General features: G+C 38.4%; 1 protein-coding gene across 1 annotated transcript in view; it reads left to right on the top strand.

Annotated features, from left to right (window-relative positions):
• Nucleotides 1–14,084, top strand: part of KCNK2 (potassium two pore domain channel subfamily K member 2) — a 194,184-nt gene that overhangs the window by 33,344 nt on the left and 146,756 nt on the right. The window lies entirely within an intron of this gene.

Here is a 14,084-nt window from a genome sequence, read left to right as displayed (position 1 = left end):
ACAAATATTTTCTCCCATTGTGTAACTTGTCTTTTCATCCCTTAATAGGTTCTTTCAGGGGCAGTTGAGTGGTTCAGTTGGTTGAGCATCTGACTCTTGATTTCAGCTCAGGTCATGATCTCATTGTTCATGAGATCAAGCCCCACGTTGGGCTCTGTGCTGGCATAGAGCCTGCTAGGGATCATCTGTCTTCCTCTCTCTGTGCCCCTCCCCCACTCATGCTGTCTCTCTCTCTCTCTCTCTCTCTCTCTCTCTCTCTCAAAAATAAATAAATAAACTTAATTTCTTTTTTAAAAATAGGCTTTTTAACAGAACAAACATTTTCGATTTTTATGGAGTCTGAGTTACTAATATTTCCATTTAGGGACTGTGCTTTGTGATGTCAAGTCTAAGAACTGTTTGCATGACCCAAAATCCCCAAGATTTTCTTTTTTTTTTTCTAAAAATTGTACAGTTTTATATTTTACATGAAAATCCATGTTTAATTGTGAGTTAATTTTTTAATAAAGTGTGAGGTTTGGATTTAAATTCTTTTTTCCCCCCTTGGAAGTCCAATTGGTCTAGTGCCATTTGATGGAAAAACTGTATTTCTTCCATTAAATTGCTTTTAGACCTTTGTACAAAATCAGCTGGGCATATTTATATGAGTGTATTTCTTGATTCTCTATTCTATTCAATGGATCTATTCTGTTTTTGTTACTACAACTTCACAGTAGGACTTAAGATCAAAGTGATTCCTTCTACTTTATTCCTATATGTCAAGATTGTTTTTGCTATACCCAAGCCTGTACCTCTCCACATAAATTTTAGAATAACCTTGTTTATGTCTATAAAACCCTAGCGGAGCTCTTGATAGAAATTTTAATTAAGCCTATAGCTCAATCTGGGGAGAATTGACAGCTTTACTGCACTGAGTTTTCCAATTCACAAAGTCTTCAACTTCCAGCTGTTGACTTTTCTTTGATTCCTTTCACCAGCATTTTGTAATTTTCCACATACAGACCCTGTACATGTATGTGAAGTGTAAATCTAAGCTTTCGTTATCTTTGGAGTAAACACAAATGGTATGACATTTTAATTTCAGTTTCTACATATGAGCATTTAGAAATGTGGCTGAGTTTTGTGTGTTGGGATGACTTTTTAAAAGTTGTTCAGGGGCGCCTGGGTGGCTCAGTCGGTTGAGTGACTGACTTCGGCTCAGGTCATGATCTCACAGTCCATGAGTTCAAGCCCCGTGTCGGGCTCTGTGCTGATAGCTCAGAGCCTGGAGCCTGCTTCAGATTCTGTGTCTCCCTCTCTCTCTGACCCTCCCTCGTTCATGCTCTGTCTCTCTCTGTCTCAAAAATAAATAAACATTAAAAAAATTTAAAAAAAAAGTTGTTCATAGTTCAAAGATCTCTTGTAGTATTATAACTTTTCATTAGTTAATTCATTCAACAGGTATGAACCGGGAGCTTCAGTGTGCCAAGAGCTGTTCTAGGTGATGGGGATAGGATAATAAAAAAAAAAAAAAAAAAAAAATAGGTTAAGTTCTTGCACTATGGCATTTACATTTTAATCGGGGGATAGGAAGAGAGAAAGGACATGGAAAATAATATAATGTTCCAGATGATGATAAATGCTATTTGAAAAATTGCAGATTAAAGGTCTGGTGACTACGTAATTTACCTTCAAATTGGAACAGTTTTGAGAATAAAAGAGGGTAGTGACCTAAGGGCACACATTAAACAGAAGGCTTTATAAACTTGGATTCTCCTAGCAAAATATGGTCATTTTACTTAAAGTCTTACAGAGTGCTCTTTGAGGTCGGGGGTTACTATTGTTGATGCCCTCCAGGCAAAATCCACCACAAACACACCTGTAGTTGAACAAAGTTGGGTTTATTAACTCTTGGCAATGAGGAAGACCACACCATGGAGGACTGTGGAATGTCTCAATAAAAGGTTGCTAATCAAGAGGGGCTTCTTACTGTATTTGAGAATGTGTTAGGTGATTTCAGAGAAGTTTCAAGGAAATGTGATTTTGCTTTTGAATGAATACTGTCAGAAAGTCAAAGCAATTCTATGACTGCCTTAATAATCTTAATTTCATATGTAAGATAGAGGGAACAAAGTGGGGCTAAGGCTGAACAAATATAGAATAGCCGTTCATAATTAACAGGGATAAGGGGGGTGTTTGACAGCATTTATTCTCTCTCTCTCTCTCTCTTTTTCTCCTCACACATAAACTGAGTAGTCTTGTTTATATCTTGATCTATGACATCACAGAGTAGCCTTGTCTAATGTTGGTGTTCTATAAAATTGTTCATATTCAAAATAAAATGCTTTTGCTAGAGTTAGGACAGCTCCAGGCTGAGGGTAAGCAAGATGGCTTTCTTTCTATTTTACATACAGTAGTCAGAACCAGCCATTCTAACAAGAGAACACATGACCAAAAACCGGAAGGAGGTGAGATAGTGAGTCCAGGGACATCTGGCCACAGCATTCAGGCCGGGGAAGCAGTGGGTGCAGACATTCTAAAATGGCACATACTTGGCCTGTTTGAGAACAGGAGGAAGGTCAGCGTGTGGCTCAAGTGTCAAGATGCAAGTGTTAGGACATCATGTGGGGAGGACAGTAGCGGGTCCAGATCATGTGGGTGTCCTATAGGTAATTAGAAGGGCTTTTGCTTTCACTCTGGGTGAGATAGGAAACCTTTGGGTTGCTTTGAGTAAATTTAATAATGTAAATATCACACATTATTTTAAAATAAAGAGTATGTTCTCCTTCAGACAGAAAACATTTATTATTATTTATGGCATTCAGTTTTGTATTCATTCAATAAATATTTATTAAGTGCCAATTCCATTCCAGGTGACTGTTCTAGGCCATGGGTGACATAACCATACATAAGCTGGATAGGCTTTAGTGATGGAGCCTACATTATGGTAGCTAAGACAAGCAAAAAATGAACAGTGGTATAATTTCAAATAGCGATGACAAAGGTAACTACAATGGAGATTAATTCAAGGTAATGGCATACAGTATTTGAGGAAGAGCAGGATTATCTTCCTAAGATGGTCTGAGAAGAACTCGCTAAAAAATGATATTGGAACAAACCCTTAAATATGACCAAAGAATCAGCATTCCAAGGAGAGTATGTGTAAATGTCCTGATGTGAGGAAACCTGGCAACGTTCGAAAAATGATACAAAGCCAGTGAAACCAGAGAACCGTGAATGAGAGGAGAGTGTTAGGAGATGATACGGAGAAGAGTTCCCAGTATAATGAGAAGCCATTGGAAGGTTTTAAAAAGAGAAATGACACAATCCAACTGAGGTTTTACAAAGATCACACTGACTGCAGAGCAGAAAATGGACTGAAGGGGATGCACTGAATAGTTATTGCAGTGGCCCAAGTGAGTGCTAAGAGTTGGGACCTGGGCCAGATATGGATTTTGTGGGAGACATTTAGATTCAGGATAAATTTTGGAATTTCAGCTTTCACAGCTTACTATTAGATTTAGTGGCTTTTAATTGGGAATGTTTTTCATCCTTCAAGGGGATATTTGAAAATGTCTGGAAACTTCTTTTTTTTTTTTTTTAAGTGGGCTCCATGCCCAGCATTGAATTCATGACCCTGAAATCAAGACCTGAGCTGAGATCAAGAGTCAGAAGCTTAACTGACTGAGCCACCCAAGGTGCCCCAAGTCTGGGGACAGTTTTGGTTGCCATGACTGGGAATTGTTATTAGTATACAGAGGCCAGCAATACTGCTAATCATCCTTCAGCGAACAGGGCAGTCCCCCACAATAAAAACTGTCCAGCCCAAAATGTCAATGGTGTCAAGGCTGAGATTCCCTGGATTCAATGTTGTAGGAGAGGAATCCATGATAATGGGTAGTGCCCTAGATTTTGGGCATCAGCAATGAATAGTGTTCATTTTGTGATGAGAAGGAAGGAGGGAAGAACAATTTTCCATCATGACTATCACATAAGATTAAGTAGCATACTATAGATGAGGATAATTATAGGTGGTTCTCTAAGTTTTTGCCATGGTGCTAGATTTCTATTTCTTTTCTGTAAATGGTAGTTATGTTAAAGTCAGCTGCCTAGATGCAGGAGACAAGTAATAGGTTACTTGCTGCCCCAAAACCCAGAGGGACACAAGCTTCCCATGTCTTCACTTGCAAGATTTTTTGGTGTTTGTATGTCTGGGTTCAGTCATTTAATGATGAGCTTGAAGCTCTCATCTCTAAAACGGAAGTAAGATGAACAAATCAATGGAGAGACGTGGAAAACTAAATTCCTCTCAGGTGGGAGGATGCTACCTAGCTCCTGGAAATTCTCCTGGGATAGTAGTGACTGGTATCTTTCCTAAATATTTTGCATGACGGATAGGGAGGCATCAGAAATCAATTGATTGACTGACAAATGTTTGAAGTCCTGGTATGTATGAGGACATGAGGTTAGACATTGGAAAATATGTTGCATGAGCATTGAATGCATAGATAAACAAACAAGTAGGTGGGGAGAGATAAAATGGACAAGGCAAATTATAACAGCTTGTGGAAGATGTTAAATGTATGTGGCTGTTTTTCTTTTTAACAGGAAATTCACCTAAAAAAGTTATGTTTCCAGGCTTGAACTCAAATCACAATTTTAACCAGGAAATTCTAGGAAATGGAAAATGGAAAAATAAATGAATACTTTCTCTTTTCTGCACTGTGTTTCTAGCTTAAAAAGGTAGAAAGAAAGACTTAGATGGATATTTGTGAACCAAGTACAGCCCTGGCTATTGTGTTTTTCTTTCATGTATTGTGACTTTTTTTTTTAATCAAAACTTTTCAAAGCTGTCTTAGTAAACCAAAATGGCCCCCCATCTTAAATAAATGATAGCATAAGCACCACAAAAACGTAACTCTAATCTTTGAGCTGCAGCTATATTTTTTGAGCTTTGCTATTTCTGTTATTATTAATTCCATGATTAAAGAAATCTATGGTTGTTGAGATTTCCCTTTATTCGGAGTTGTCAATTCCTTGGTGGAAAGGAATTGGATAATAAGAGACTGAAAAGGAGTTCTGAGTTTTTCTCCTCCAAATCAGAAAGGTTCCTTTTAAACGTTAGCTGTGACCACCGAAGCCCCCAGGCCGGTTTGAAAAACTTTTATGAGGTTGAAAAGATACTTTATTTTCAGCACCATCCCTCCACCATGTAATCCAGACACACAATTCATCACATGAGTATAAATGGTACTGTATTCTGTTCAGTGTAACTTAGCTTCCTAGACATCTATCAAATGCATGTTTGAAGTGGTTGATTCTCCTATAGGTTGCATTGCTCACCCTCCAGTGTTGAGATTTGCTGAGAACAGGAAGGAACTATGAGTCAGTGTGCACGAGGGAAAGTCAGCAAGTCTGTGTCGAGGTCACTGGTGTGTCTTTCTATAAATAGCAAGTGATAAAGCAAACCACAAGAAATCTGTGGAGACAAGAAAACTATTACCTGACTGGGGATATTTTTTGACTTATGAAAGAGGGCTTTTGGCCTTATCCATGCAAATGAATCAAGGCTTGTTTAGAAAGACTATTCTCAATGCGTGTGTACTTTTTTTTAACGGTTTATTTATTTATTTATTTATTTATTTATTTATAGAGAGAATTCCAAGCAGGCTCCACACTGTCAGTACAGAGCTGGACGTGGGGCTCGATCCCAGGACCCCAGGATCATGACCCGATCTGAAATCAAAAATCAGATGCTTAACTGACTGAGCCACTCAGGTGCCCTAGTGAATTTGTACTTTAACCCATTTATCAATATGTCTAGAATGTTCTTTCCACTAGGTTTGTTTTTACTTGTCTTTACCAAATACCATGCATGTTTATGAAACCATATTTTTGAATCACTAATTTGACCAAACATTCAAAGGAAAGTTAATACCAATCCTTATGAAAATCTTCTAAAAAATAGAAGAGGAGAAAACTCTTTCCAACTCATTTCATAAGGCCAAAATTACCCTGATACCAAAACCAGAAAAGGATACCACAAGAAAAGAAAATTATAAGCCAATATCTGTGATGAACATAGATGCAAAAATCCTCAACAAAATATTATCAACATTACATTAAAAGGATGATACACCATGGACTTCGAGCCGTATCACAAAGCTGTAATCATCATGACAATATGGTACTAGCACAAGAACAGACCCTCAGATCAATGGAACAGAATAGAGAACCCAAAAATGGACCCACAAACGTATGGCCAACTAATCTTTGACAAAGCAGGAAAGAATATCCAATGGAATAAAGACAGTCTTTTCAGCAAATGGTGCTGGGAAAACTGGACAGCGACATGCAGAAGAATGAACCTGGACCACTTTCTTACACCACACACGAAAAGAAACTCAAAATGGATGAAAGACCTCAATATAAGACAGGAAGCCATCAAAATCCTCAAGGAGAAAACAGGCAAAAACCTCTTTGACCTTGGCTGTGGCAACTTTTTACTCAACAAGTCTCCAGATGCGAGGGAAACAAAAGCAAAAATGAACTATTGGGACCTCATCAAAATGAAAAGCTTCTGCACAGCGAAGGAAACAATCAGCAAAACTAAAAGGCAACTGACAGAATGGGAGAAGATATTTGCAAATGATGTATCAGATAAAGGGTTAGTATGCAAAACTTATAAAGAACTTATCAAATTCAACACCCAAAAACAAATACTCCAGTGAAGAAATGGGCAAAAGACATGAATAGACACTTCTCCAAAGAAGACATCCAGATAGCCAACTGACACATGAAAAAATGCTCAACATCACTCGTCATCCAGGAAATACAAATCAAAACCACAATGAGATACCACCTCACACCTGTCAGGATGGCTAACATTAACAACTCAGAAAACAACAGATGTTGGTGAGGATGCGGAGAAAGGATCTCTTTTGCACTGCTGGTGGGAATGCAAACTGGTGCAGCCACTCTGGAAAACAGTATGGAGGTTCCTCAAAAAATTGAAAATAGAAATACCCTACGACTCAGCAATTGCACTACTAAGTATTTATCCAAGGGATACAGGTGTGCTGTTTCGAAAGGAAACATGCACCCCCATATTTATAGCAGCACTATCAACAAAAACCAAAGTATGGAAAAAGCCCAAATGTCCATCAATGGGTGAATGGATAAAGAAGTTGTAGTGTATATATATACAACAGAATATTACTTGGCAACCAAAAAGAATGAAATCTTGCCATTTGCAACTACCTGGATGGAACCAGAGGGTATGATACTAAGTGAAATTAGTCAGTCAGAGAAAGACAAATATCATATGATTTCACTCATAGAGGACTTTGAGAGACAAAACAGATGAACACAAGGGAAGGGAAGCAAAAATAATATAAAAACAGGGAGGGGGACAAAAACATAAAAGACTCTTAAATATGGAGAATAGAGGGTTGCTGGAGGGATTGTGGGAGGGGGGATGGGCTAAATAGGTAAGGGGCATTAAGGAATCTACTCCTGAAATCATTGTTGCACAGAGTTATGCTAACTAACTTGGATGTAAATTTAAAAAATAAGTTAATTTTTTTAAAAAGAACAATACACCATGATCAAGTGGGATTTATTCTACTGATGCAAGAAAGTTCAACATCCACAAATCAATCAACATGATGCACCACATTAAAAAAATGAAGGATAAAAATCATATGATCATCTCAATAGATGCAGAAAAAAACATTTGACAAAATTCCACATTCATTTATGATAAAACTCTCAACGAAGTGGGTATAGAAGGAACATACTTCAACATAATAGAAGTCATATAAGGCAAACCCACAGCTAATATCATAATCAATGGTGAGAAGCCAAAAAGCTTTTCCTGTAAGATGAGAAACAAGAAAAGGATTCTCACTGTTGCCAGTATTATCCAACATAATATTGGAAGTCCTAGCAGAACAAAGAGGCAAGAAAAAGAAATAAAAGGCATCCAAATCAGAAAGGAAGAAGTAAAGTTGTCGCAATTTGCTAATGACATGTAATGTATAGGAAACTCTAAAGACCACCAAAAAACTGTTAAAACTAATGAATGAATTCAGTAAAGTTGCAGGTTTCAAAATCAGTATATAGAAATCTCTTACACTTCTGTATACTAATAACAAACTAGTGTAAGGAGAATTTATGAAAACAGTCCCATTTACAATTATATCAGAAAGAATAAAATACCTAGGAATAAACTTAATCAAGTGGAAGACCTGTACATTAAAAACTATAAGACATTGACGAAAGAAGTTGGAGAAGACACAAATAAATGAAAAGATACTCCATGCTCATAGACTGGGAGAAGTACTATTGCTAAAATGTCCATACTACCCAAAGCAATCTACAGATTCAATGCAATCCCTATCAAAATTCCAAGGGCATTTTTCACAGAACTAGAACAATCCTAAAATTTGTATGGAACCACAACAGGCCCCAAACAGCCAAGCAAACTTGAGAAAGAAGAACAAAGTTGAAGGCACCATGCTCCCTGATTTCAATCTACATTATAAAAGTCGAATAACCAAAATTGTTTGCTATTGGCATAAACACAGACACATAGGTCAATGGAACAGATAGAAAGCCCAGAAATAAACCCACCTACTATGGTCCATTAATTTGCTACAGAGGAGCCAAGAACATACAATGGGGAAAGGGCAGTTGTTTGGTCTACATTGAAACTCTGTTACTTAATGTACCTACCTCATGAATTACCTTCCAGCTAGATGTTCTGGATCACTTGCTACATCTTCTCTGTCAACACCTGCCGCTTCACCTTTCACTTTGATGTTACGAGACAGCTTCTTTCCTTAAACCTCATGAACCAATTTCTGCAAACTTCAAACTTTTCTCCTACAGCTTCCTCACCGCTCAGCCTTCATAGAATTGAAGAGTTAGGGCCTTGCTCTGGATTGGGTTTTGGCTTAAGGGGATATTGTGGCTGGTTTGATCTTTTATCCAGACCATTCAACCTTTGCCCATATCGGCAATAGGGCTGGTTCACTTTCTTGTCATTTGCGTGTTCACCGGAGTAATGCTTTCGATTTCCTTCAAGAACTTCTCCTTTGTATTCACAATTGGACTGTTTGGTGCAAGAGGCCTTGCTTTCAGCCTCTCTGGGTGTTTGATGTGCCTTCCTCACTGAGTTTAATCATCTTCAGCGTTTAAAGTGAGAGACATGTGACTCTTCCTCTCACTTGAACACGGAGAGGCCATTGTACGATTAGTAACAGGTCTAATTTCAATATTTCTGTGTCTCGGGAAAAAGGGAGATCTGAGGAGAGGGAGAGAGACAGACGAACAGCCAGTTGGTAGAATAGTTAGGACACACACAATCTTTATTGGCATCTCCAAAACAATCACAATAGTAACATCAAAGATCACTAATCACAGATCACCGTAACAAAATAATAATAATTAAAAGCTTGAAGTATTACAAGAATTACCAGGATGTGACACAGAGACATGAAGTGAGCAAATGCTATTGGAAAAATGGTTCTGAAGACTCGCTCAATGCAACATTCTCACAGACCTTCAATTTGTAAAACAACACAAGATCTGGGAAGCACAATAAAGCAAAGCACAATAAAATGAGGCATGCCTATGATTTGAAAAATGAACATATAATTAAAATTCCATGACGATTGCACTGGATAGTCATATTCCATGACTATCATAATATATCATTAAATCTAAAATACAACAGAACTCTGAAAGTTTGACCTTGAATAATTAGTCGATATTACATTAAGAAATGTCAATGGCACTTAGTCTCTTAAAGTATATGACCATTTTTCCCGAGCAAACAGCTGAGCAACACTTGAGATTTATCAGTGTCTGGGTGTTTTTATACCACTTTCAGACAAGTGTTTTATATTTCCCAGTCACTGTCTGCGATTAGAAATCCTTGCTACATGCTCAGAACGCCTTTCCATTTCAGAGAGTATAAGACACCGATCAGTTCCTCAAGCTATTAACAAAGGCTAACAAATGAATTTTGCACTGTTTATTGGTTTTCAACAAGACCCCATAAGGCATGCCCGAGCAGGTGCCTTTATAGTTACAGGTATATTCTCAGGAGTTTGGGGAGTTTGGCAGAGGAAAGGGACATTCTCCTCCAGTCACCATTTGAAGAACTTTGTATTATGAGGGAGTAAAATAGGCTCCCAGAATGTCCTTTGTTGTTTCCTGTCTTCTTTGGGGCTTCACTTTTCCCCACTTGAATAAAGACAATCTTTCTAGTCTTACTTCCTTCCAAACTTCCTTCCCTTCCTCCATTCATTGCAGTTTAAGCCCTTTACCTTCTGATTGAATTTCTGTATCTTGAAGGAATGTTCATTGGGCCTATAGTAAGAACCCTTGTCACCTGCCATTGATCTGATATACCTGAGAAATGGCTACAACCAATTCACATGGAAATCTACATTCAATGATCATATGATGCACTGTCCTTGAAGGATTCCTGTCTGGTGGCAATTTCTCTTTTCTATGCCATAGTTGCAAAGCTATACAGGTTGCAAATCCCAAAGCCCACATTAAAGCCTAAGGTCCTCAAAGATAAAGGACACCATGTTTAATTTATTAAAATGTGTCACTTATTGGAAGGAATGGCTTATAAAAATACTAAAAAACATGGACAGCTAGGAGCGTAAGGACATCTAGCATAGCTTATTTCATGGCAACGATATCTATTGCTAGTATTTATCAAAAGTGCTAACTAAAGATGAAGGTCTGACATAATGACTCTCTGAAGGTTTGTTTAGAGAAAGAGAAACAGGTTAAGACAAGAATACTGTAATTACCTAAATGTCTTAAAGTACAGAACATTTATTTTAAAAGGCAGTATCCACACTATGTTTGTAAGACATCATGTGCCTTAAAAGCTCAGTCAGGGTGCAGAGACAACAGAACGGGATCAAACTCCTGGAAATGTCTTTAACTACCCTGGAGACTCATCAGTAGAATAGGAATAATATTAGCAATTATCAACAATGTTTGTTGTAAGAACAAATTGGAAATGTTTTCTCACGTGCCTAGCTTAGAGCGAATGATACATAAATTTATTATTTATATCACCCCTTTTTAGTATATGTGCTACCGAAGCAAGGACTGTATCACCCCTTTTTAGATTTATGTTCTGCTGCTCATTTCTAACCTGCCTTCAGCCATTCTCCAGCTACCTGCATTATGTAGTTGGATTACCCAATAGTCAGATGAAGACTTCTCGGGGCAAGAACAAACCAGAGATACAAATATTTCTTTGGAATGAAGTTGAACTTTGCATAGTTAAGCATAGAAATATTACAGAATAGTCGTGATTTTTTTTAATGTTTTGTTTCCTACTTTTTGACTCAGTGTTATTTTAATTTCGAATTATACATGGTGGGTGATATGGGGAGAAGAAAAATAATCTTTTAAGTGCTTATAATCCTAGTTGGGCATGTGACAAAGGTCCCACAGTGCAGAGGGACTAGAGGGGAGACCGGGACAGAGAGTGGTCTCCACGAATGGCTCTAGGTGGGAGAGCCGAAGGTGGAGCCACACAGGTGACAATGAAAACAGATGGCCCTTGCCTCAGCCAGTATTTATACATAAGAAGCAATGACTTTGTGGAGTAGAAGCTCCAGCACCTGCTTGAGAAGTCTTAGTTCTGCCACTGAAGTTCTTTCAGCTCTGATAGTCTAGGACTTGTATTTTCTATTTGTAAAAATACCAAATTTCAGATTTATAATAGGAGCAAAGGAGCAGGGCAATTGGACTGAAGCAGAGGAAGGAAAAAGGAGAGAAGGAAGAAAGGGAAACAGGCCAGGGAATGACAAAAGGAAGGGGAGAGAGGGAGGAAGAGAGAGAAAGGACAGTGAGCTGAAGGAAGGAGAGAGAAGTCATAGAACACAGCACAGGCTAAGTTCCAAAGTCAGACAAACCTGTTTTCACAGTTGGCACTGCTACTTCCTGGCCTGGTAACCATGGACAAGCTGCTTCATCTCACCAAGCCCAAGGGCACCTTTCAAGGGGCCTAATCATATCTCCCCCCAGGGAGGTTGCAAGAATTAATTCAGACCATAAATGTGTACATTTATTTATCTAATAATAAATAATGGTGGCCATCACGGTGATGATGATGGTGATGATGATGGGTGAAATTAACAAAGTTTAAGAAGAAAAACAAAGAGATGGAGAAGAAGCCTAGGGAATGGAAAAGTAGAATACGAGAAGTAAAAAGGGAAGAAATGAACATGAAAGAAATTGATGTGTTCAAATGCCAGAAGCGCCTAACCGAAGCTTTGTCCCCGACCCTTTGCAAGGAATACAATCTCTGCCTCTTACCCACAATCGTGAGCCTCCACCAGATAAATACTTCTCATGTACTTACTCATCCACTGGCCGGCAGAGGTACTTACTCACAGTTGTGGTATCTGCCCCCTTTTTTCCCTTTTAGGAGGGACAGAATTGTACCTTATACTGTGCCTTTCAGTGCCAAGCCTGAAACTTAATTGAAGACAGAATCCAGGACCACTGGTTGTGTATGATTGGGAATGGATATACGCTCACGCTGACTCAATGTACCTGAAAAGAAAAAGCAAAGGAATCATTTTTGATTCCTCTTTCTTTCACTCATCCATAAGCCCTGTTAATTTTACCCCCCAAAACATGCATTAAAATCTACTTTCTTTATAATACTACCTCATTAGCTCAAGCCACCGTTGGCAATCACCAAGATTTCTGTAATAACCTTTGCTTCTGCTTTTGCCTCCTTCAGTGTTTCTCCTAAGATAAAATCATTCTCCCCATTAAAACTACCCAAAGGCTTCCCCTTGCACTATGTATAAAATCCAAACCCTTTCTCCTTGTTTACAAAGCCCTACATAATCGCCCTTACCGATCTTCCCAATTTCATTCTACTTTTCTCCTTGCCATTTACCCTCAAGCCACACTGAAGATGTTTTCCTCTCTGATTCTTGAGCTTGCCAAGTTTTGTTTGTTCCCCTCTAGGGCCTTTCGAATGGTTATTTCTTTTCTTTCTTATCTTCATATGCCAGACTCCTTCATGTCATTCTGATTTTAGCTCAAAACTCAGTCTCCAAGCAGCTCCAGATTGCCACTCTATGTAAAAGTTTCTCAATCTCCTGGATCACATTACCTTATTTTATTTCTTCACACAGGTACGTTTTCACTTCTTTCTGGCGTGTGGGTGTGGGTGTATGTATGTATGTACATTTGTACGTCTCTGCGTCCCTGGAATTTCATGTGTAAGAGAGCAGAAGCCTTACCTGTCTTGTTCACAAATCTTTCCCCAGTCCCAAGAGTTGTGCCCAGTTTATAATAGGAATTCAATAAATGATCTGTTAAATTAATGATTCAACCTATGAATACAAATACCTTTTCCAGTATTTAAAATTCTTTGTAGGTAATCAGCATTCCATTCTAGCCATTAATTCAGAAGGCTTTCCCACCCCTCTCCTAGTTTGGTAATGAGGAAACTTTGCTAAGGCAGCAGTGATAAAAATGACATGAAAGCCTATTTGGAAAAAAAAAATAATATGATTTTATTTTTAAACATTTTTCAATACACAAACAGCTGAGAGCATCTACCTGCCTTGTGCTGAAGTGGGGATAAGAATGTTACATTAAAGAAAAAAAATACCACTTCTGTTATGATTTTAAAACAAAATCTCACAGTGTGCCAGTGGCTTTAAAAGACAGACACTGTTGAAAGAAAAAGGATTTTCTAAATATCTGTAGCTCTCATGTAACTGTTCAAAAGGCCAGGCCTGGCCAAACTAGATCACAGAATTTTGGGTATGGGCAATCTGTGCTAGACAAAAGGGGAAGTAAAAGAAAAGTCCATCCAATCTAGCCCTAGAGAAGAGAAAGAGAGAGAGAAAGATGTGGGGGATAGAACGTCAGACATGCATCCGTTTCTCTCCCTCTGGTCTAAATCCCAGGGCTACGGAAGTGTATGTTACAGAAGCCTAGGGAACACACATGGCAGACATTCTCTGGTTTTACTCCCCTTTTGTAGTGAGATCATCACACAGGGGGGTGATGAGGCAACAGAAAGGTGGGCTTAG

Source organism: Panthera onca, chromosome F1 (genome assembly GCF_046562875.1).
Source record: "Panthera onca isolate mPanOnc1 chromosome F1, mPanOnc1 haplotype 2, whole genome shotgun sequence".
NCBI classification, from domain to species: Eukaryota; Metazoa; Chordata; class Mammalia; order Carnivora; family Felidae; genus Panthera; species Panthera onca.
The sequence above is the reverse complement of the archived record's forward strand: the minus strand, read 5'-3'. Positions and strand labels throughout refer to the sequence as shown.